Source organism: Rhinolophus hipposideros (assembly GCF_964194185.1).
Source record: "Rhinolophus hipposideros genome assembly, chromosome: 2".
NCBI classification, from domain to species: domain Eukaryota; kingdom Metazoa; phylum Chordata; class Mammalia; order Chiroptera; family Rhinolophidae; genus Rhinolophus; species Rhinolophus hipposideros.
The window spans coordinates 97,526,625-97,547,705 of NC_138048.1; the positions used below are offsets into that span (position 1 = coordinate 97,526,625).

The window sequence follows — 21,081 nt, forward strand, 5'->3', positions numbered from 1 at the left end:
TATCTATATCTATATATAGATATGTATATATACCGGGGGTGACAAAAAAATGTATACACATGACATGTATTCTCTTGTTATCGGTATATATTCAGTATTACAGTTTTAATACAATTTTTTTTCTTAAAATGTGTATACATTTTTTGACACTTTCTGTATATATAGATGATAGATATGTATATCTCTATAAAGTATAATTTCCAGCATTAGCTTCTGAGAGAACAATTTCTCTACTTCATTATACAAATATATACAGCAGAGTGGGGGAAATTTGGGGTATAATTATTCCGTAATTGAAGAAAGTCTTAAGTGTTATCTCAGATCAAGGAGCTTGACACACGTTTAAAATTAGTCTCTTCTACATATTTTCTGAATTTCCCTCTAAGCCCTAATCATTGGAGTTGTGGTTCTTCTTACAAGTTAAAATACATTTCCATCCTTTGTTCCATTATCAGATATTTTCTTTACCTAGGAGGCTCTTTTGGCTGGGGCAGGAGTCATGTATAAACTTGACTAGACTGGAACATCTAAGATGGCTCACTCCCATGACACATTTGATGCTGACTGTTGGTTGGTTGTTCTGCCAGGGCTGTGGACCAGATCAGTACACAGGTTCGGGTGCTGGGCTTTTCACAGCATGGTGCCCTTTTCTGAGAGGGAGTGTCCCAGGAGAGATTGTTATAAGAAAGAGGGAGTGAAAGATGCCAACCTTCTTAAAAATTAGATGCAGGGTAGGTAGCACAGCGTCACTTCTTCAGTGTTCTCTTAGCTATGCAGTTACTGGGCCAGCCACGATTCAAGGGGATGGAAAATAAACTCCCCTTCTTGATGGGGAGAGTGACAAAATTTTGAGGCCATCTTTAGTCCACTAAAGCTATCAATTGGTTTTTGGAGGCACATGAATATTTCCCTACTTGGGCCCTAAATTGAGCCATGTTTGTTGTCGTTAAATCTGGTGTCTGAGCAGCACCTCTTTCACATTTGGCCCCTGTCCCATTGAAATCTTCGGCTTCAATATTGAATTCTTCTTTTTCCTTTGTCTCCTTCCCTTCCCTTCCCTTCCGCTTCCCCTTCCTTCCTTCCTCCCTCCCTCCCTCCCTCCCTCCCTCCCTCCCTCCCTCCCTCCCTTCCTTCCATCTTAGACTTTGTGGGCATCATTCCCTTCACCTTACCTTATATTTCTGATATCAGGTAAACATGAGGGCATGTTGGCCCATCTGCTACAAGAAGTCCTCTTTGTGTTCTAATACGTTCATTTTCCATAAAAAACTTGCAATCTGGGATAGGGTTGATATGGTTTCAAACCATAATCACTTTTTAAGGGAAGAAGTGTCAATTGGAACTATTTTAAGTTGGTGAGACCTATGCTTATTTTATCTTGGTAATGCCCCAGGGCTTCAAGTCCTTTTTTTTTTTTTTTTTTTTACCCTCCCCACACAATTTTTTAAAAATTGATTTAGGGAATGAATATTTAAAGACAGAAGGATCTAAGGCAATGGAATTGGAGTGAAGTTCTTTAGAATTAGCTTCTAAAACCAATCACATGACTTAAAAAGACCTCCAATGGGGTAAAGTCCAAACTAGGCAAAGCACAAGAGGCCCTTCCCATTCTGACTTGGTCTGATTTCATTCTCTAGTTTCATTTTTCACCCTGGCCCTACCACATACCCTAAGTTATAACGCAGTACTTAAGTGTGTTTTGAAGACAGTCTGTATTACTATTAAAAATGCAGATCCTTGGGTCCCACTCAGATCTATGAAATCAGATCTTTTGGGGTAGCGCCCACGAATCTGCATTTTAACAAGCACCCCAGTCTTATGCAGAATAGTTTGAGTCACTCCTAACTGCCCTCATGTGCTCAACCCCTTGGTATACCTTTCTAAGCCTTTTCAAATAATGAAACATACCAGAGAATATGCCACAATTTTCAGGCTAGAAAATATTACCACTATCATCTAGAGTAAAGAAGGATGAGTTCCTTCCAAACAGAAGGGTCTGTTCTTCTAGAAGAAACAGCAAAGGTGTGGGAGGAAGGGAGGATATAATTTCATTGGCCCAGGGTGGAAGGATAGGGAAGCCTCAAAAACTCTCATGTGTACAAGAACCCCAGTTCTTTCATGGTCTATGCCAAACTGTCCTTTCCTCCTTTCTCACTAAATGTCTGTACCCCTGGTGAACTCAGGCGACAAGGAATGCCATCTGCCTTTTACCTCTTGCCTTTTGTATATGCTCTCCCTCCCTGGACTGCTGGACCCCAGTCTTTCCATTTAAGACCTAATGCAAAGATTACCCCCTGCCCTGATTCTAGGTCATAGTGAGTCACCACTCCTTGCACTCCCATACAATTTCACTTACGTCACTTTCTCACTTATTTTTATTCAAATGGCCCTAAGTCCCATACCCTGTGAGTACAAATGCAATCACCTTTGTGATAATACCTGACTGATTGTATCATCTTGGTAGCCTTTTCTTTCTTTTTTTTTTTGCCCTGGGAGCTCCAGGGCTATCTTCCTGTGTTCAAGAATGGGTCTACACACCCTGGTGCTACTGCTGTTCAGCCACCAATATCTCCTGGTTTCAGGTCTCTCTCCCCCAGAACTCAAAAGCCAAAGGCAAAAATTCCTTTATACAAATCATCCTGACTCCAGTCGGATTGTCTGGCATGGTGGTCCCAGTGTGTCCGCATCTCCATTCAGATGGATAAGCACAGGCTTTGCCACGACGTGCTCAGTGCTCATCTCTCTTCGCAGAGGCAGTGCTTTGAACTCCAGAGGTGCTAAATGGCTTGGGAACATAATTTTAAAACTGACAACTGGATAAATACCAGGATAAGCACCAAAGGACGAAAGCCCGACTAGGCTTGAGTTGACCCGAGCCGGCTGACAACCACCCCGCGCTGAACCTGGCTCCGAGATTCCTGGCAGCCACAGTATAAAGGGAACACCTGTTAGCCGATGCGTTGTTTTCTTTTGTCAGGCGGAAGTAGCGCTGCCAGATGCTTTCTGCAAAATCCTGGACGCACTTGATACATTCCTATCAGCAAGCTCAAATACCTTGCAAACCTGGGCTCCCGGCCACCCCCAAGGATAGGCAGGGGAGGAGCTCTGCCCAGGGGGCTTCCAGAAGCAACCCCGAAGAGGGTCTGGGGAGAGACGTGGGACCGGCCCTCGTCCTCCCTCTGCTTGTCCGCTGGCACTCGGGGTTCTCGGTGACTTGCTCGATTCCGCGTGTCCTGGCACCACTTGCGGGGAGGAAGCAGTCAGCCAGCCTTTTCCTTTACGCCCTCAGTAGGGAAGGAGGTGGTCCTCGGGTGGCTTGAACGTTCCGGCAGCGGGCTGCGCTCCCGAAGGGGCGCCGTGCGCGGACCCGGTCGCGGCCTCCCGGAGGCCTGCCGCGCCTACCCTTGCCCGCGCGCTGCCTCCCGGTGACCCACCGCGTGGGCTTCAGATCGCGCGTCTACAGCCCGCACGACTCTCGCGGAAACCCGTGCGCCGCCGACTGGGTCTTCGCGGGCTCCGGGGCGGGGCCTCTAGTGAGGGCGGGGTTTAGGCTCTCCGGGGAGGGCGGGGCGGGGCCTCCAGAGGCGGGCTTACGGGGCGGGGCCTCTCGTGGGGGCGGGGCTTCGGGAGGCGGGTGGGGTTTCGGCGCCCGGAGGCGGCGGCGGAGGCTGAGGGGAGGGGAGAGGGCAGCCGGCCGCTGGGAAGCAGTGAGTCACCTGATCGTCGCTCGCGCCGCCCGCCGGGTTCGCTGGCTGCCGGCAGTCGGGTCGCGCCGCGCCTCGACTCTGGTGAGTGGCTCGGCCGTCCTTCCTCGGGAGGGTCCGGGCGGCGGCGCGCGGTCGGGGCTGCGGGCCTGAGAGGGGCGGCCCGTGGGCAGGTCTGGGGTAGGCGGTGAGGGGGGCCCGGGGGGCAGCCTTCTAGGCGGGGGCGGCTTAGCGGGCCGCGGGGGGCGGCTGCGGCCGCCGTTCCTGGAAGTGGCCGCGTCCGCCGGAAGGGGCGACCCGTCGGCGCCCCGTGGCCCGGAGCGCCCGGCCAGCGCCGTTGTTTACCCGCCCGCGCTGTACTTTACCTCCGGGCGGGGCGGGGGGCGGGAGGTGCCGGGGGGCGCGCGGTCCCGGCCGCCGGCCCCTCCAGCCTCCACCTCTGGGTCCCCCGCGTCCGAGCCCCGGCTCCGCAGCCCGCGGCCCGCCGGGCGGTGACACATCAGCGCCGCCCGCGCGTCCGGGCCCGGGCTCCGTATTGTCCGCCTGCGCCCTCCCACCACCCTCTGCAGCCGCGGCGTCCGGCGAGCTGTTTGCCTCCGGGTCTCCTAGCCTGGATGTGTGTCGCGCGTGGAATCGCGTAAGAACCACCGAGTTGGTGGCTGGAGCAGAAATACCACCTTGTGGGGGCTGCGTTTAGCCAAGAATGGTTTGGAGGACCAGAGATCCCAGGGCTCCCTTTGTGGGAGTTTTGCCCACGCGTTGTAATTAAGACTCCCACAATATGGTGAAAGACACCAGCTTTGTGCTGTTGCACGAGTGCCGTGGCTTTCTCATTCGTGGACCGCAGTTTCATGTCATTGAGTAGAATTGGGGAGAAGCCTTTTGTGCCCTGAGCCCTCTGCGTTAAACTCGGGCTGATTCAAGGTATAGTGTAATAGTAATTGTGAAAGAACGTGTGTGGGCAAAACAGGCTACGGTGCCATGCTTGAAGTAACAAAGGCTGTTCTGTAGGGATGCTTATCTTTTTGGAGAATTGTGTCAGTGTTGGGACTGCTACCCACGGAGGATGCCATCCCTAGGTGCTTGTTCGTGTATTTTAACACTCCTTAGTACATCCCAGAGGGTTTGCATTGAAGGCAGTTCAGAAAGATAAAGGGTGGAAACGGCAGATGAGTTGGAGAGGGAGCACTTGAGCGCTTCACTTGGTCAAGGAGAGAAATGGGAAGAGGTCGGCTTCTTCCTGGTCTTGGGTGGTGGTGCAAGGGCTGGGTTGGGCTTGAAGGCACTTGCCACTTCTGCCTTTAGATTAAAGGGGGGGGTGCGCGTGTGTGTATACACACACACACACACGGTGAGTCAGCTTGGAGTAGGATGGTCTTGGTTTAGTGATTGCATTGCGTTGTGTGTTGTTTAGCCTATTGCTGTGTCAAGTGGTTTACCATTGTTCAATGTGTTGGTTGGATAAGAAGGTGGGATGACTCCTTGAAAAAGTTGGGTTGCTGAGTCATTTGTCCCAGCCTGAGAGGTAATTAGGAACAGCTGGTATGGATACTCTCATCACATGCCTCCACTATAAGAAGCCAAGGAGCATTGAAGAGGGCTTGCTGCAGAGGGCTGAAGGGGACCCAGCTAAGATTGTCTGTTTCGGTACAGGTAATCAGTGGGTGAAGTGCAAGATCATTCACTCTTAGGAAGTGGCCAAGTAGTGCTCAGGTGGTATTTAAACACAGAACAGCCTCCGGACGGACTGCCTGAGAGTAAATTTGCGCTGGAGGGAGCTGAAACTGAGGAAGAAATTCACAGCTAACAGTAACCTAGTATTTTAACAAAAATATTTTCTCCTCTTATATATTTAGTTTTTTGTTTCCCTTTTGTGGTTTTGTTGTTGTGTGGTTTATACATTTCACAAAGTGAACTTAATTTGTTCTTCATAAAGATTTCTCTATGAGAACACAGAAGGAGACTTCCTCTTGGTTTTCATGGCCCTCGGCTTTTCATGCACACCCTAGTAGTTTCTGCTGGCAGAGACAATGGTTTGGATAGTATGGGTGGAATTAACAGGTCTAGTTGGGTCAGGTATAGAAAGAGCTGTGTAATGAAAAGTAAACTTTTGTCTGTCTCATTGTCTTAGTTATGGTGTTAGTGCCTTTACAGCTTGGATTACTTCTTGCTTTAAAAATGACCCACACTTACCAGCCCCCCGTGCTAACAAAGTTTAGGAATGGGAAATGGAGTGGGGATCTGGCCCGCACCTTTGGTCAAAAGAATGACTAATTCTTATTGAGGGTAGTTTATTTAAAACATTTATATTTGAAAAAATGGTTAATTTGGCGCTCTAAGTTTTGGACTAGAGGATATTAGAAATCATGATTTTTTTTTTTTTTTTTTTTTGAGGTATTAGGGTCTCAAAAAGGCGGGATGCAAAATAATTCATTTGGAAGAAAATGCGAAAACTGATTTTTAAAATTTTACTCTTATGTAAAAGAAGACGTTAACTTCAAGATACAAATTAATAGTCATGTATTCATGTTATATAATATAGATACATTCCCCCCATTTTCTGTTGGGGTACATAAAAAGTTTCTTAACCACTGGCAAAAACATTCTTTCAACAACTGGAATACTTAAAAAAAAAAAAAAAGAAACCCTCCTGATTTCCTCTTAAGACCTATCATTCTTTCAAAATGTTCTTAAGTCATTTTTATTTCATATTTAGTTCTATTTTTATACTGTACTTTAAAGTTTAGAAGTATAAATTTCGAAGTATAAATTTCTTATACTGTTGCTGTTGGGAAAGGAAATAAAAAAATATAGAGTTGCCCATTACATTTGATTCCATGAATTTTGAATTTGGAGACAAGCCAGGTCGGTGGTTGGTTTGTTTAAATAAATGATCTGAATTGTAGTAATATGTGAAAGGGTCCAGTGGGAACACCTGATGATAATGTATACACTGGGGCATGATTTTAGTGTAATAGATTCTTTTAAAATTATTCTGTACTGTTGTTACTCCTTGAAGTCTTTGTTTTTTGGGGACCAAGTATATACCCTCTTTAACAAGGATTAATAAAACTACATATTCTTTCAGTCTGACTTATTTCACTTAGCATTGTATCTCCTTGGTCCATCCATGTTGTTGCAAATGGTAAGATTTCATTCTTTTTTTATGACAGAGTACTAATCCATTGTATATATGTGCCACAATTTCTTTATCCAGTCATCTGTTGATGTGTGTTTCAGTTGTTTCCATATCTTGGCTATTGTGAATAGTGCTGTAGTAAACATAGGGGTGCATAGATTTTTTCGATTTAGTGTTTTGGATTTCTTTAGATAAATACCCAGGAGTGGAATTGCTGGGTCATAAGGTAGTTCTATTTTTAATTTTTTGAGGAACCTCCATACTGTTTTCCACAGTGGCTGCGGGTTGTGTGTGTGTGTGTGGGGGGGGGCAGGAGGGGGGTTGTCGGTTGGGGGATGGGTGAGAAAGGTGAAAGGATAAGGCAGTGTAAATGGGTAGTCACAAAATAGTCACGGGATATAAAACACAGTATGGGGAATATAATCAATAATGTTGTAAAAACTATGTATGCCATCAGCCGGGCACCAGACTGATAGAGAGGTCATTTCATAAATTATGTAAATGCCTAACCACTGTGCTGTGAAACTAATATTAAATAATATTGAATGCCAACTATAACAAATATCTATATAGATATGAGACATAGATTTATATATATAGTACATATATATACACACATATATATATATATATATATATATATATATATATATATATATGGCCATGGGATGTAAAATACAGCACAGGGAGTGTAGTCAGTGGTACTGTAATACCTACGTATGGTGTCAGATGAGTGGTAGACTTGTTGGGGTTATCACTTTGTGAGATGTGTAAATGTCTAATCATTATCTTGTTTTATACACCTGAAACTAATAATAAAAAAGACTACATATTCAGCAAATCACTTGAGAAGTGGTGCATTCTCCTTGCCCCTGCCCCCAGGAAAATGTGCTTTATTCAGAAAATCAACTTCGTCGATATGCTAGGGGATTTACCATTGAGTTCAGTCTCCTAGGCCATGTAAGAAATGATGCTCACAATAAAGATCGTGAAGCCTTTTAAAAGGATCTCTTGAGAGATTCTCTTCGCAAGGCTGATGCTGATCTTGCCAACAAGAGTTGTGTTTTAGGAATTACCTCCTCCTCCCAATTTTCTGACTAATGTTCTGTTGTTAATGGGAGAATTGCTTTAACCCTAAAACTTGCCTTTATTTCCTGAGGGTTCTACTAAATTAAGGGTGTATTTTATGTGGTGGGACGGATGATTTATGAAACTATTTTGTCTTACAAACATATGCCAAATAAGGAGCCCAAGACACGGGTAATTTGAGCACTGTTTGCCAAAATCCAGGACCCTTGGAGAGAGTAATTATTTTAGGACTGCAGATAAAATATACTCGACTTACACCACCATGAAACCTGGGCTTCTGGCTTGCTCAGTGCATAGCACTAACAGAACTGAAGTTGTGGATTTGACTGCACAGCTGACAGAGATGCAGTAAGCGAAGCGGTTAAAAATGGGAGATGAGGAGCCAGACTCCCAAGGTCAAGTTCTGGCTCTGTTACTTACCTGCTTTGAAGCCTTGGACATACTTCACTTGGTTGTGCCTCCATTTCTCATCTGTAAAATGGGGGTGACACTAGACTGCATCATGGAGACTGTCTGCAAATTAAATGTGTTAATAAGTGTTAAGTGGTTAGAACATCGACACATGCTAGATGTTGTCTGTTGTTTAAAATCAGAGAAGTGCTTGGTTGCACAGCCACATTTTGCAGCCTCCTTGAGCTGAATTGCAGTCATTGATCGGAAGGAGCATGTGGGTGTGAGCAGGTGGCTGCTATTGGAAAGACAATTCAGGTGAACATTCTGAAAGTAAGTTAGTAGCGGCATATCCGACACCCAATTTCTGAGGGCTGGGAGGAATTAACAGCCGTGCAGAATGCTCTAGAAGCAGACATTACTAGTTAATTGGAATTGGCTTTTGAAGAAATAAAAACACTTGCCATCTGCATCCAGTCTATTCTCCGTGTAATAATTGAGGACATTGTGGTCTGGTAGTTTTAGTAACCTGTAACATCAGGACATAACTCATTTCTTGATTCTCATTCCTGGGTAGCTTGTTGGCAACATTTGGAATGTAAATTTACTTTCCACTTACTTCTGAGTACTGTATTTCTTTTTAGTGACATGCCTGTGCTAATATAGAAAAATCATCCATAGCAAACAGTGGATATGTTTGTCATATGGCTTCTTGCACCTGTCAGTAATTCAGAAAGGTTGCATCAGTTTGACTATTCTTTCGATTAGTATAAATTTCTTTTTGTTTTTTTTTTTTTTTTAGATTTTTTTTTATTGGGGAAGGGGAAAGGACTTTATAGGGGAACAGTGTGTACTTCCAGGACTTTTTTTCCAAGTCAAGTTGTTGTCCTTTCAGTGTGAGTTGTGGAGGGCACAGCTCAGCTCCAGGTCTAGTTGCTGTTGCTAGTTGCAGGGGGCGCTGCCCACCATCCCTTGTGGGATTCAAGGAATCAAACTGGCAACCTTGTGGTTGAGATCCCAGCTCAAGGTACCCTGTTCAATCTTAGTTGCAGGGGGCGGAGCCTACCATCCCTTGTGGGACTGGAGGAATTGAACTGGCAACCTTGTGGTTGAGAGCCCACTGGCCCATGTAGGAATCGAACCTGCAGCCTTTGGAGTTAGGAGCATGGAGCTCTAACCGCCTGAGCCACCGGGCTGGCCCTCAACTAGTATAAGTTTCTTGATGATGAAGATATATGTCTTCTGTTTATCTCCCCTGGAACATTTAATGTGCCTTGGCTGTGTTTGTTCAGTAAAATTGTTTGTTGCTGCATTGGTGGTATAATATGGAATCATTTTAGTTTGGTGGTTTTGAAACTTGGGAATTTTTAAAAGTGAAGGAAAGAACATTATGTGTTGTATCTATTAAGCTGCATTAAATGTACTGAGTTGAGACTCTTCATCATTTAGAATTCTGTTTTCTGTTTTCATCATTGGTGTCAGTATTGAGGAAACAGCTGGATTTAAATCGTTCTTTTAGTTCATCTCCTGAAATAGAAAGATAATTTAACTTGTGGCTTTTATTTTATTTATTTATTTATTTTTTACTTGTAACTGACTTAGAATTGAATTGAGGAAAAAATAATTTGGGTTGTCTAGGTGTTAAGCCTCGTACGCATCTAATGCTTTTCCTTTAATATCATCACTTTAGAACAGATCCTTTGTTTTGTATCGGTTCAGGGACAGTTTAGAGAATATTAATAGGATAATAAAAATTGCCCGTTAGCAAACATGAGGAACAAAGAAATAGTGGTTGCCAGTATCTTTGTTGTATGGTGACTGTTGGGCATGCAGTGAAGTTGGCAGGCTGCTGGTTTCTTTCTCAGAACCGGCACAGTTTAGAAAATGTTACCTCGATGCAGCTGAAGCTGTGTGCAAATAATGTTCTTTTAAAAATAAATTTAAATCGTTTTCTTAATACCTTAGGAAACTCATTATTAAAAAAATATTTTTGTAATAAAATATTTATTCCCAGCTTCTATCTGGTAAAGTTATTTTTACTTTTCTAATTGGTCATTTCTTACATTGGATCAGAGTTGTAGTGGACAGTTGCCCTCCATTTCCCCGTTCCCTATTAAAGTGGAATTTCACTCAAAAGTGTTTTATGTAGTCGGGTCATTTTTTTCAAATTCCCTTTTAGCTTGGACATTGGTGGTATACCACCTCCAAGGTTGTAGACTAAATAGAATAATAAGAGAAATGTCTTTCTCCCCGCCACTGCTTTTTTCCCACTGATTTCTTCTTTTTACTGACTTGTCTGTCTGTAGGATTCCCAGCAGAGGTGATTTTAGCTTATGTTTCTGTTGAAGAAATGGAGAGACCCATCCACTCAACTCCGTTTTCTAGTATCTTCGTATTCTTAATGCCGTATTCTCTAACGTGTATCAGCATCTTGTAGAAGTCAGAAAACAGTGAAGAGAGTTACTCATCCATCAGAGAATTTATTATAAAATATGTGGCTATAAAAGATTTATTAGTCTTTTAATACATTTATTAGGTTGTAATTATTAGGTTGTCATTTTATAATAAGTGGTTTTGGTAAGATCAGTGATTTCATTAGTGTTCATTTTGCACTTAAATATTATATTTTAAAATGTAAAGTGGTTATTAAATCTTGGCCCAAGACTCTTCATTTTCAAGGTATCTGACGTCTCTTTATTTACTCTGTTTTTCTGCGTATTCCCAACACGGCTCAGGGTTCTCCTCTAGATAGAATTTATCACTTAAATTAGAAGGATAAATAAGAAAAAAAAAGCCCTTGGCCCTCTTAATCATTTTTTCCACTCATTAATAAAAGACTTTTGAAATAGAAAATTGCCCAGCTGAATAGGGTTACTTGCCTTCATTCCTATCTGTCACCCAGAGAAATCAAAGGAAATGCCAGTTAGGGATGAGTCTGTAGTTGCTATGACTGGCCTACTTAATGGGCTCTTTGTGGTAAAGGACTGTCACAAGTACTTTTAAAGCTCTTAGATGTATTTCTTTGCATTTTAAAAAGCCTTTTGCCTCTGAGGGCATGCCTGTTGTGGTTGGCCTAGTTTGTTGTTTGTCCCAGACCCCAGGAGGCCTGGGACACCTTTTCCTTTTGATGAGCAGGTTGGCAGTCTTGCTCACTGTCTTAGAGGAGCTCAGACACTTGCAAGCTTCTCTGCCCTTGCTTCTCAGCAGTGTGGAAACGTCCTCCAGTCTTTCTGTTGCGTTGACTTGAAGCAGCTCTCTAATCCCGAGAAAGTTAGGAATAATTGTGATTTTAAGTTTCAAGGCACTTTCTTCTCTTCCCTTCCTGTGCCTGCTCCCTCTCTCCCCACACTTACCATACATAGTCATCTTTTGCGTGCGTAGATGGTAAGGTTGCTAACTTCATTTCAACATTCGTGGTATGCTTACATGTTTGATACTAGGTTTACATTTGATTTATGAACAAATATTTATGCCTTTATATGCCAGGCGCTTTTGTAGATGTTGGCAGTACCGAAGTTTTCAGGAGTTACAGAACTTTTCAGGAGTTACATTCAAGTAGGCAAGCAAACCATTACGAGAGCTCCTGTTAATCGCTGTAATAGCAACATGTAAAGTGTGCCCTGGAACCACAGCATATGAAAAGCGTAACTTAGTGGGACAGTGGGAAAGCATTAGGAATGTCAGTGATGAATGATTTAGTGGAGGAAACAGCTTGTTTTGACAACTCTTTTGAGAAGCTAAGTAATGGAGTAGAGAAGAGAGATAGACTTTAGTAAGGGGAGGTTGGGTCAGGAAGGTTGTGTGTCTATGCATGTATATATTTAAAAACAAGGTCAGTGGGGAAAAGGTTGAAGACGCAAGATATGTCTTTCTTTTGTCTTATGGTTGCAAGATGGACTGCCACAGTTCAAGTGTCATAAGTAAATATGACTAAGTTTCTTGGAAGAAGACTGTTTTTTTTCCTGGGATGACTATCAGTGAGAAAAACCTTTCCCCAAAGCCTCATAGGTAGATGCCATCCCAGCCATCTCCTCTGTTCATGGGCCAACATTGCACATGAGTCTGTGCCTAAAGCAACCAATATCAGGGAAATAGGACCACTGTAAGTGGCTTCAATGGATCGTGATTCATCTTGATTGGGAGTGGAGTCCGCTTCCCCAGAAACACGTGGCCTGAGGTAGAGAGATTTGTGAGTCCAGTCAAGGTTTGGTCAGCGACTGAGGGGATGAATGGTGCTGGGGGGTCACCAGTATCATCCTGCTTGCCCCCTATCGCTAGCGCTGCACACAGACACTGACTTCTGAGGAGGGAAAGGAAGTGTGGTTGTCTTTGGATTTGGAATTTCAGGTGACTTTTTTTCCTTTTATCTCATTATATTTCCTACTATGATCAAGTATTTTATAATCAGATTGATTAAATTAATGTTTTATTTAAAAATTAAAAATGAAATTGAAAAAAATTAAAAATGAAAAAATTGAAAATGCCCGTCCCCCTCCCCCCCAAAATACATATAGAGGAATGTAATTCTTTCAGTGTGCTAAACAGTTCTCAAGTTCTTTGTCATTCTCATAATACGTTCAGGGAGAGGAGAATACATAACTATATTGTATGTGTCCCAAGAGAACCACTCTGTCTCTTTTAATCTGCCGTGCATGCCCACCTGTGATTCCTGTGCTCACTGACTGATGAGGCTCGCTAGCCTGGCTTGAAGAGAGGGGTTGATTCATTGACTGGATGGGCCAGGATTCTTTCGACCCAAACTCTTAAGTCGGGCATCCAAACAGGAACATTGATCGCTCTGTCTCTACAGACACGTTTCCCTCCTAGGAGAGAAGGCTGTCTTGTGGTCAGCTTATTTGCCATTCTTTTTACACTTCAGGAATAATGCCACTTTAACGTTATACAGTGCTCTTCTAGCCCTCCTAAACTTTTCAGAGCACTTTGATATGTCCAGAGGACTTTCATGTGTCATTCTTGTCCTTCTCAATCCCGGGCTTTGGTGCTTTGTATGCTACATGAAAAGCAAACAAGTAATGCAAATCCATCAGACTTAGTGTTGTAAATTTACAAAATAGGCATTAATTGCTAATAGTTTGCTTTTTCTGTTCGGTAATAACTATAAAAACTGTGACATGATTAGAGTGGGCTTCTGAAATGGTTTTACTTTCTTGGATAGAATTTAGAAAGACATAATATTGCCAAAATAATTTTTGTCTAAAATAAAAAAACAATAGTATTTACTTATTCAGTTGTTCTTCAGTATTTGAACTGAGAAATATTTCACCTTTTTCTTTTTACAGGCCTCAAATTATTATTTGACTAAATCTTCTGGTTATTACATTTTGGAGTAGCTACTGAGGGCTTAGGTGGCAAGTTACAGCTTGGGAATCTCCGTTTTAGAGGTGGATATTTGACTCCCAAATTAACATAAATAACAAGAAATAGATTTAAAACTTTAGTTTTAGCTGTGTATATTGAGGGACTGGAGCACTATGGTGGCTGTCAGGGATTAGTGGATTAGGTTATTTTTAAATCATTTTAATTTAATATCGTTACTTAAATTAAAAAGTTTCAAATCTGTGATTCATGCAGTGTTGTAATTGCTCTACTGTAATTGCTGCCTTATTTAATTAAAATTGTTGCTTAACATTTTTTCACTCTTCTTTTTTTTTGTGACTCAACTTTATTATGAGTTGGAGCGAGATGGTGTTTAAGGCATTCCTGGGAATTTGAAGGGCACTGTTTTGGTTGCTATTTTGTCTTTCTTTCCTTCAGTTATTTGCATACTGGATGTGTCAACTCTTACCCGTACAGAGGGTCGTTCTGACCTTGATCTTATTTTAGGGCTTTCATTTCTTCTAGGTAATCAGAAATAAATAATTTCGATTATGGTTATAATTTTTACAGTCTGAAAACAAAATGACATGAAGAATCTTTAATATTTCAATTTGAGTGTAGGACATGGACACTTAATATTCTGTATTGAAAATAATTAGAGAACCATCTCCTAGCATTCTGTCCTTGAATTTTACATATGTAGTTGGGTATAACTGTCGACTAAGTTCAGTGTAGTTTAGTATTAGATTCCTTTTGGTGATATATGAGATTTTTTTATGTAATCTAAGAAGTGTTAACAAGAAATTAATTAACCAAATATTGATAATAAGGGAAAATTTTCTATTCCTTAAATACTCTTAATCTGTTTAACATCATTTTTCTCATCACACACAGAGGATACTTGAGGCATTTTCTGCTATTCCTTGTTTTTCCATTTCTCTTCACTTTTACTTCTCCTCCCCCCAACCCCGCCCCCCCACATCACTTATGTCATGTAATATGAATTGAAATGTAATATTTGGACCTGGGGGAGGAAGAACCTTTTGACGCTTTAAGTTACCCTCTCAAAGGCTTCAGTTTCTTCATCCGTAACAGAAGTGGGGAAAGCGGGTCATACTGGAAGCTTATGCTCTTTTAATTAGAAAATATTTAGCCCTGTGAATTTAGCAGTTGTCTTGAGCAGATTTGTGCAGTTTTAATACTTTTTTTACCTTTTTGAGATCGTTTTTATTTTTTATTAGCTTCACGTGTACAAAGCAACGTAATAGTTAAACACTTATACCCCTCACAAAGTGATAACCCCCACCCCCAAATATGGCATCGTACATAGCTATTATAATACCATTGACTACATTCCCTGTGCTGTACTCCACATCCCGTGACTATATACATGTATACACAGATACTGAATTATAGTTGACATTCAGTATTATTCTACCTCAGCTTCAGGTGTATAGCGCCGTGGTCCAGCATCTACACCTTGAAGTGATTACCTTGGTAAGTCGAGTGTCTATCTGGCACCCTACATAATCTTTACAACATTATTGATTATATTCCCCATACTGTATTTTATATCCCTGTGACTATGTTGTGACTACTACTTTGTTATTTCTAATCCCTTCACCTTCTTCCCCATCCCCAACCCTCCCATCTAGCAACCATCAGTTTTTTGCTCTTTATCTGAGTCTATTTCTGTTTTGTTTGCTCGTTTATGCTGTTATTTCCACATATAAGTGAGATCATATGGTATTTGTCTTTCTCAGTCTGACGTATTTCACTTAGCATATAGTCTCTAGGTCCATCTATGTTTTTGCGAATGGTGAGATTTCATTTTTTTTTTTTTTTTTTGTGGTTGAGTAATACATCCCTGTTTAAATGCACCAGAGTTTCTTTATCCAATCATCTATCGATGGTCATTTGAGTTGTTTCCATGTCTTGGCTATTGTGAATAGTGCTGCAGTAAATATAGGAGTGCGTGTATTTTTTCGAATTAGTGTTTTGGATTTCTTTGGATGGATACCCAGGAGTGGAATTGCTGCGTCATAGGTAGTTCCATTTTCAGTTTTCTGAGGAGCCTCCATACTGTTTTTCCATAGTGTCTGCACCAATCTGCAATCCCACCAACAGTGAACAAGGGTTCCCTTTTCTCCACATCCGCTCCAGCACTTGTTGTTTGTTGATTTATTGATGATGGCCATTCTGACAGGTGTGAGGTGACATCTCAATGTGGTTTTTATTTGCATTTCTCTAATGATCAGTGATGTTGAGCATCTTTTTATATGTCTTTTGACCATCTGTATGTCCTCTTTAGAGAAGTGTCTCTTCATATCTACTGCCCATTTTTTAATTGTGTTTTTTTTATTTTTGGTGTTGAGTTGTATAAGTTTTTTATGAATTTTGGATATTAACCCCCTTATCAGATGTATCATTGGCAAATATCTTCTCCCATTCAGTAGGATGTCTTTTTTGTTTTATTAATGGTTTCCTTTGCTGTGAAAAAACATTTTAGTTTAGTGTAATCCCATGTGTTTGCTTTTTTCTTTTGCTTCCCTTGCCCGAGAGTATATATCACTAAAAATATTACTAAGGGTAACATCTGCGAATTTACTCCCCATGTTTTCTTCTAGGAGTTTTATGGTTTCAGGTCTTACATTTAAGTCTTTAATCCATTTTGAATTTATTCTTGTATATGGTGTAAGAAGGTGGTCCAGTTTCACTTCTTTGTATTCATCTGTCCAGTTTTCTCAGCACCATTTATTAAATAGACTGCCATTGCTCCAATGTACATGTTGCTTCCATTGTTGTAGATTAATTGACCATATAAGTATAGATTTATTTCGGGGCTCTCTATTCTGTTCCACTGATGTGTGTGTCTAATTTTTTGCCAGTATCATGCCGTTTTGATTACTACAGCCTTGTATGATTTGATGTCTGGTAGTGTGATACCTCCCACTTTGTTCTTATTTCTTAAGATTGATGTGGCTATTTGGGGTCTTTTATGGTTCCATATACATTTTAGGGTTATTCTAGTTCTGTGAAAAATGTCATTGGTAATTTGGTAGGGATTGTGTTGGATCTATATATTGCCTTAGATAGTAAGGACATTTCAACCATATTCTTCGTATCCATGAGCATGGTTTATGTTTCCATTTTTGTGTATCTTCTTTGTTTTGTCTCTTCAGTGTCTTACAATTTTCTGAGTACTGGTCTTTTATTTTGGTTAAATTTATTCCTAAGCATTTTACTGTTTTTGAATCAATTGTGAATGGGATTGTTTTCTTAATTTCTCCTTCTGATAGTTTGTTATTGGTGTATACAAATGCAACTGATTTCTCAATATTAATTTTGTATACTGCTACTTTACTAAATTCGTTTATCAGTTCTAATAGTTTTTTTGGTGGAATCTTGGGGGTTCTCTTTATATAGTATCATGTCATCTGCAAATAATGACAGTTTTACTTTCTCCTTTCCAATATGGATGCTTTTTATTTATTTTTCTTGTCTGATTGCTGTGGTTAGAACTGCTAGAACTATGTTAAATAAAAGCGGTGAAAGTGGACATCATTGTTCTTGTTCCTGATTTTTAAGGGGAATGCTTTTAGCTTTTCCCCATTGAGTATGATGTTAGCTGTGGGTTTATCATATATGGTCTTTATTATGTTGAAATACGATCCCTCTATTCCCACTTTGCTAAGAGTTTTTATCATAAATGTGTGCTGGATTTTGTCAAATGCTTTTTCTGCATCTATTAATATGACCATATAATTTTTATTTTTCATTTTGTTAATGTGGTTTGTCACATTAATTGATTTGCAGATGTTGAACCAACCTTGCATATCAGGAATGAATCCCACTTGACCGTGGTGTATGATCTTTTTAATGTATTGCTGAATTCAGTTTGCATATATTTTGTTGAGGACTTGTTGAGATCTTTATTAGCCTTACTGAATTTTTACTTTTAAATGTTCAAGAATCTCTGCATTTTGTAACTTAATTCTTGGGTTTGTAGGACCTTTGAAATGCAGTTTTCTTTTGGTCACTTGCATAGTAATGACAAGAATAATGATAAAATATTAGTGATTTTGTGCCAAGCAAGTCCTGTGCTAGTAAATGTGCTAGACCATTCAATCCTTAGAGTAAGTGTTGATGTTGTGTTTCCTATGGGGAACCTGAAGCATAGGTATCTTACAGAAGATCACGCAGTTGGTAATATCAGCAAAGATTTCGTTATATCTGCGTATTCCTGTACGTTCTAGTATTATCCTGTTGGTAGTATTAAAACAACCTAAAATTGATTTTCTTTTGCATTTCATAATTCTGTGATTTGATTAGCACTTTATCCTTTACAAAGGGCTTTGTGAGACAAGGAGGATGGGACCTACCTACTTAAGTCTCGTGGATGCACATTGCCCTTGTTCAGAGAGTTAGGCCTGACTTCCCCCCCCCTTTTTTCATTTAACAGGGTTCCCTTTTCACATCAAATCGTTTCATTTTCGATTTCTATAACTTTTAATTTTATTTCTTTTGTACTGACAGTGAAGATATCAGTGGAGGCTACTGTGTTTTAGAGTTGCCCATGAATTTTCTACATAGTAACAGACCAATAGCCACTGATGCCTGGAGGAAATATCCATTATAAAAGGGTAAAGAGTAACTGACATTTTGGGGGAAGAATCAAGACAATCAAAATGAATATGAACTGCATTGTTAATGAAGGCACATTAGTTTACACTTATTGCCTCTCTTAACGTTTTTCTGCTTATAAAGTAGTGTGTGTTTATAGTTAAGAATTGATAAACAAAAATTACCTAAATTTAATCATTGCTAATACTTTGGTGTATATCTTAACTAGAGGTGGAGGAACCAAGGTTTCTGGACATGTTAAATGTGAGCTACAAGTAGTAATTTGACTATGCATTTGGATACATGAGTATAAAGTTCAAGAGAGTAGTTATGGTGAGACCAAATATGAGCGTGTACAGCAAGTCCACGAGTGTTCAGTCTTCACTGTGGGTCTAGATGAGTTCACCTGGGAAGTGTATGCAGAGAAGAGGAGGAATAAATCAAAGGAGCCCTGGGCTCTCGAGCATTTAGAGGTTTGGAAGAGGAGGAGGATCCACCAAAGAAAATTGATACGTGGCTGCCAGTAAGATGGGAAATCAGAGAACTGAGTATCCTGGAAGCCAAATGAAGAAAGTGTTTCAGGAAGGAATGATTCACTGTTGAATGTTGCTGAGAGGCTGTGTAAGAAGACTGAAAATTTACCACTCGGCAATGTGGAGGTGATTGATCCTCACAACACACTGTCCAGGGTGTGTGTGTGAGGGGAAGCCTGATGTTATGGGCTCAAATGAAATTGGGAAGAGAGGGAAGTGGGGATGGCTTTTTTGTGTGAGTTCAGTAAAGGGGAACAGAGTTTTACTGTAGATAGGAAGGTATGGGGAGAGTCAAGAAATTTTGTTTTAAGAGAACTATTACAGTGTGTTTTGTATGGTAATAAGAATGCTGTGTCTTCATTTCCCCCCATTTTTTCTTGGTGAGACAGTGCAGAAGTTTGTCCATTTTATTGGTCTTCTGAAAGAATCAGCTCGTGGTTTAATTCATCACTTGTACCAAAAAAAAAAAAAAATGCAAAATTTGATTATGAGGAGTTTTCTTGGTGGAAGCAACAGATTTCCTATAAGGCAGAGAACCAGTCCTCTAGTGGTTTGGCAGTTCAACAGCTCATTTCTTCAGAAAATACTCTTAAATTTTTAAAGACTCTATTTGAATTGGTATTGCAGTCAAAATGAATTATTAAACAGCATGTATTTTATTGTTCCCAAGCAAGAAGAAATCTTACTATATTTTTCCTGCCCTTTCCATGTCCTGGTTTTGCCAAGGTGTACGATTTTAGTTGAAAGTTGATTTTTCTCAATCAAATTCCTTTTCTATTTGTAGAATCGTAAAGTTGCATAAAGACTCACAGTCAAGCTGTCAGCAATTTAGACTTGTTTTATTTTTTTTGTTTACTGTCTATTTAAACATCTTTTAAGTTTTTGTTTTTAGTCAAAGTCATACATGTTCTTGGTTTAAAAAAATACGGAGAGACTTATCATAAAGTAACCATATCTGTTGCATCCCGTCCCACCTCTCATTCTTAATGGTTAATATTCATCTTTATCCATTTCTGCTATTTAATTTTTGTAGTAGTTACCTCTGTCTCTAAGATTTGTTTGTTTTTACCATCTCCCAACTTAGAATCATTTTATTTCATTTCTGTTCTTGGTTACCTCTACACCTCCCAACATTATCCCCCCCCCCCAAAAAAAAAAATTGGGCCTCAGTAACCTAAGGAAGTATCTTTTGACTCTGTACATTCTAAATCAAATAGAAACACTTTCCTTTCAGTTCTGTCTGATTCCATCTCCCAGCCTGTCAGTTTTACTTTTATTTTGTCAAGGTGATAGTATTTACATTCCATCCTATAACCCTAATTAAGTCTTACATTATTTGGCTATTCTGAAAAACAGTGAACAGTGTTCATATTATTATGTCTGTGCTGCCTTGGGCACTGGGAAGTTAAGTCATGTGCTATTACTTTTCTTTTCCTACAGTTTGAGTATTGCCCTGTGTGACTCAGAAAACCTTTCTAGCATCAAATTCAAATAATACTAACAGTTACTGAGCACCCATCAATTACATGCCAAGCACTGTTCTAAGAACACTGTGTATTTTATTTTATTTGGTCCTCCCAACAAAAACTACTATTCTTGTTCCTACTTTACAAAAAAAAAAAAAAATTCCACAGAGATGGAAGATTTACAGAAAGTAACGTGCTCAACTGGCAGGGGAGTTACCAAGCTAAAAGAGACTATTCTGTACTATCCACACAGTCTCTAAGAGCACTGTGTGAAGTTGTGATCGAGTCTTTCAGTCCTTAGTTGTACTCCCTGATAATCACTCTCTTCATCTCCGATCACTGATTGTGGGATCTTAGGATTGTCTGTGGTGAATACTTAGGAGGTGGTCTAGGAATGAGGGTATTCTTGGAGAAGCTGAGTGCATTTGGGAATTTCACTCTTGAGGGGAGTCTATCTTCACTCTTTTTCACTTGTGGGAGCCCTCAGCTAACTGAGATAGTAACTACTGCACCTCCCTTTCTGCCCATCAGTTGCACATCATAGAAAACCTATAGTTTGAACACTTTTCTTATAAAAGAGTAAGGCAAGGATTCCCTCTCTCACCTTCTCACTATTCAGCCATTGCAATAAGGGAAAAAAGAAATAAGTGTAAAAGATGGGAAGGGAAAGGCATAAAACTCTGCAGATGACATGATTGTGTACAAAGAAAAGCCTAGGGAGTCTACAAAACAACTATCAGAACCAGTAAGTGAATTAAGGCTGCAGAATTCAAGGTTAATATTTTTCTAAAAATCAATTT

General features: G+C 40.5%; 1 protein-coding gene across 1 annotated transcript in view; it reads left to right on the plus strand.

Moving 5' to 3' along the window:
* Window positions 1–3,647: 3,647 nt before the first annotated feature.
* The window catches only part of BACH1 (BTB domain and CNC homolog 1), a 47,426-nt gene continuing 29,992 nt past the window's right edge, over window positions 3,648–21,081 (plus strand). The window contains exon 1 of the mRNA XM_081074570.1: window positions 3,648–3,788. The gene's annotated coding sequence lies outside the window, so the exon portion shown is untranslated. The remainder of the gene's footprint in view (window positions 3,789–21,081) is intronic.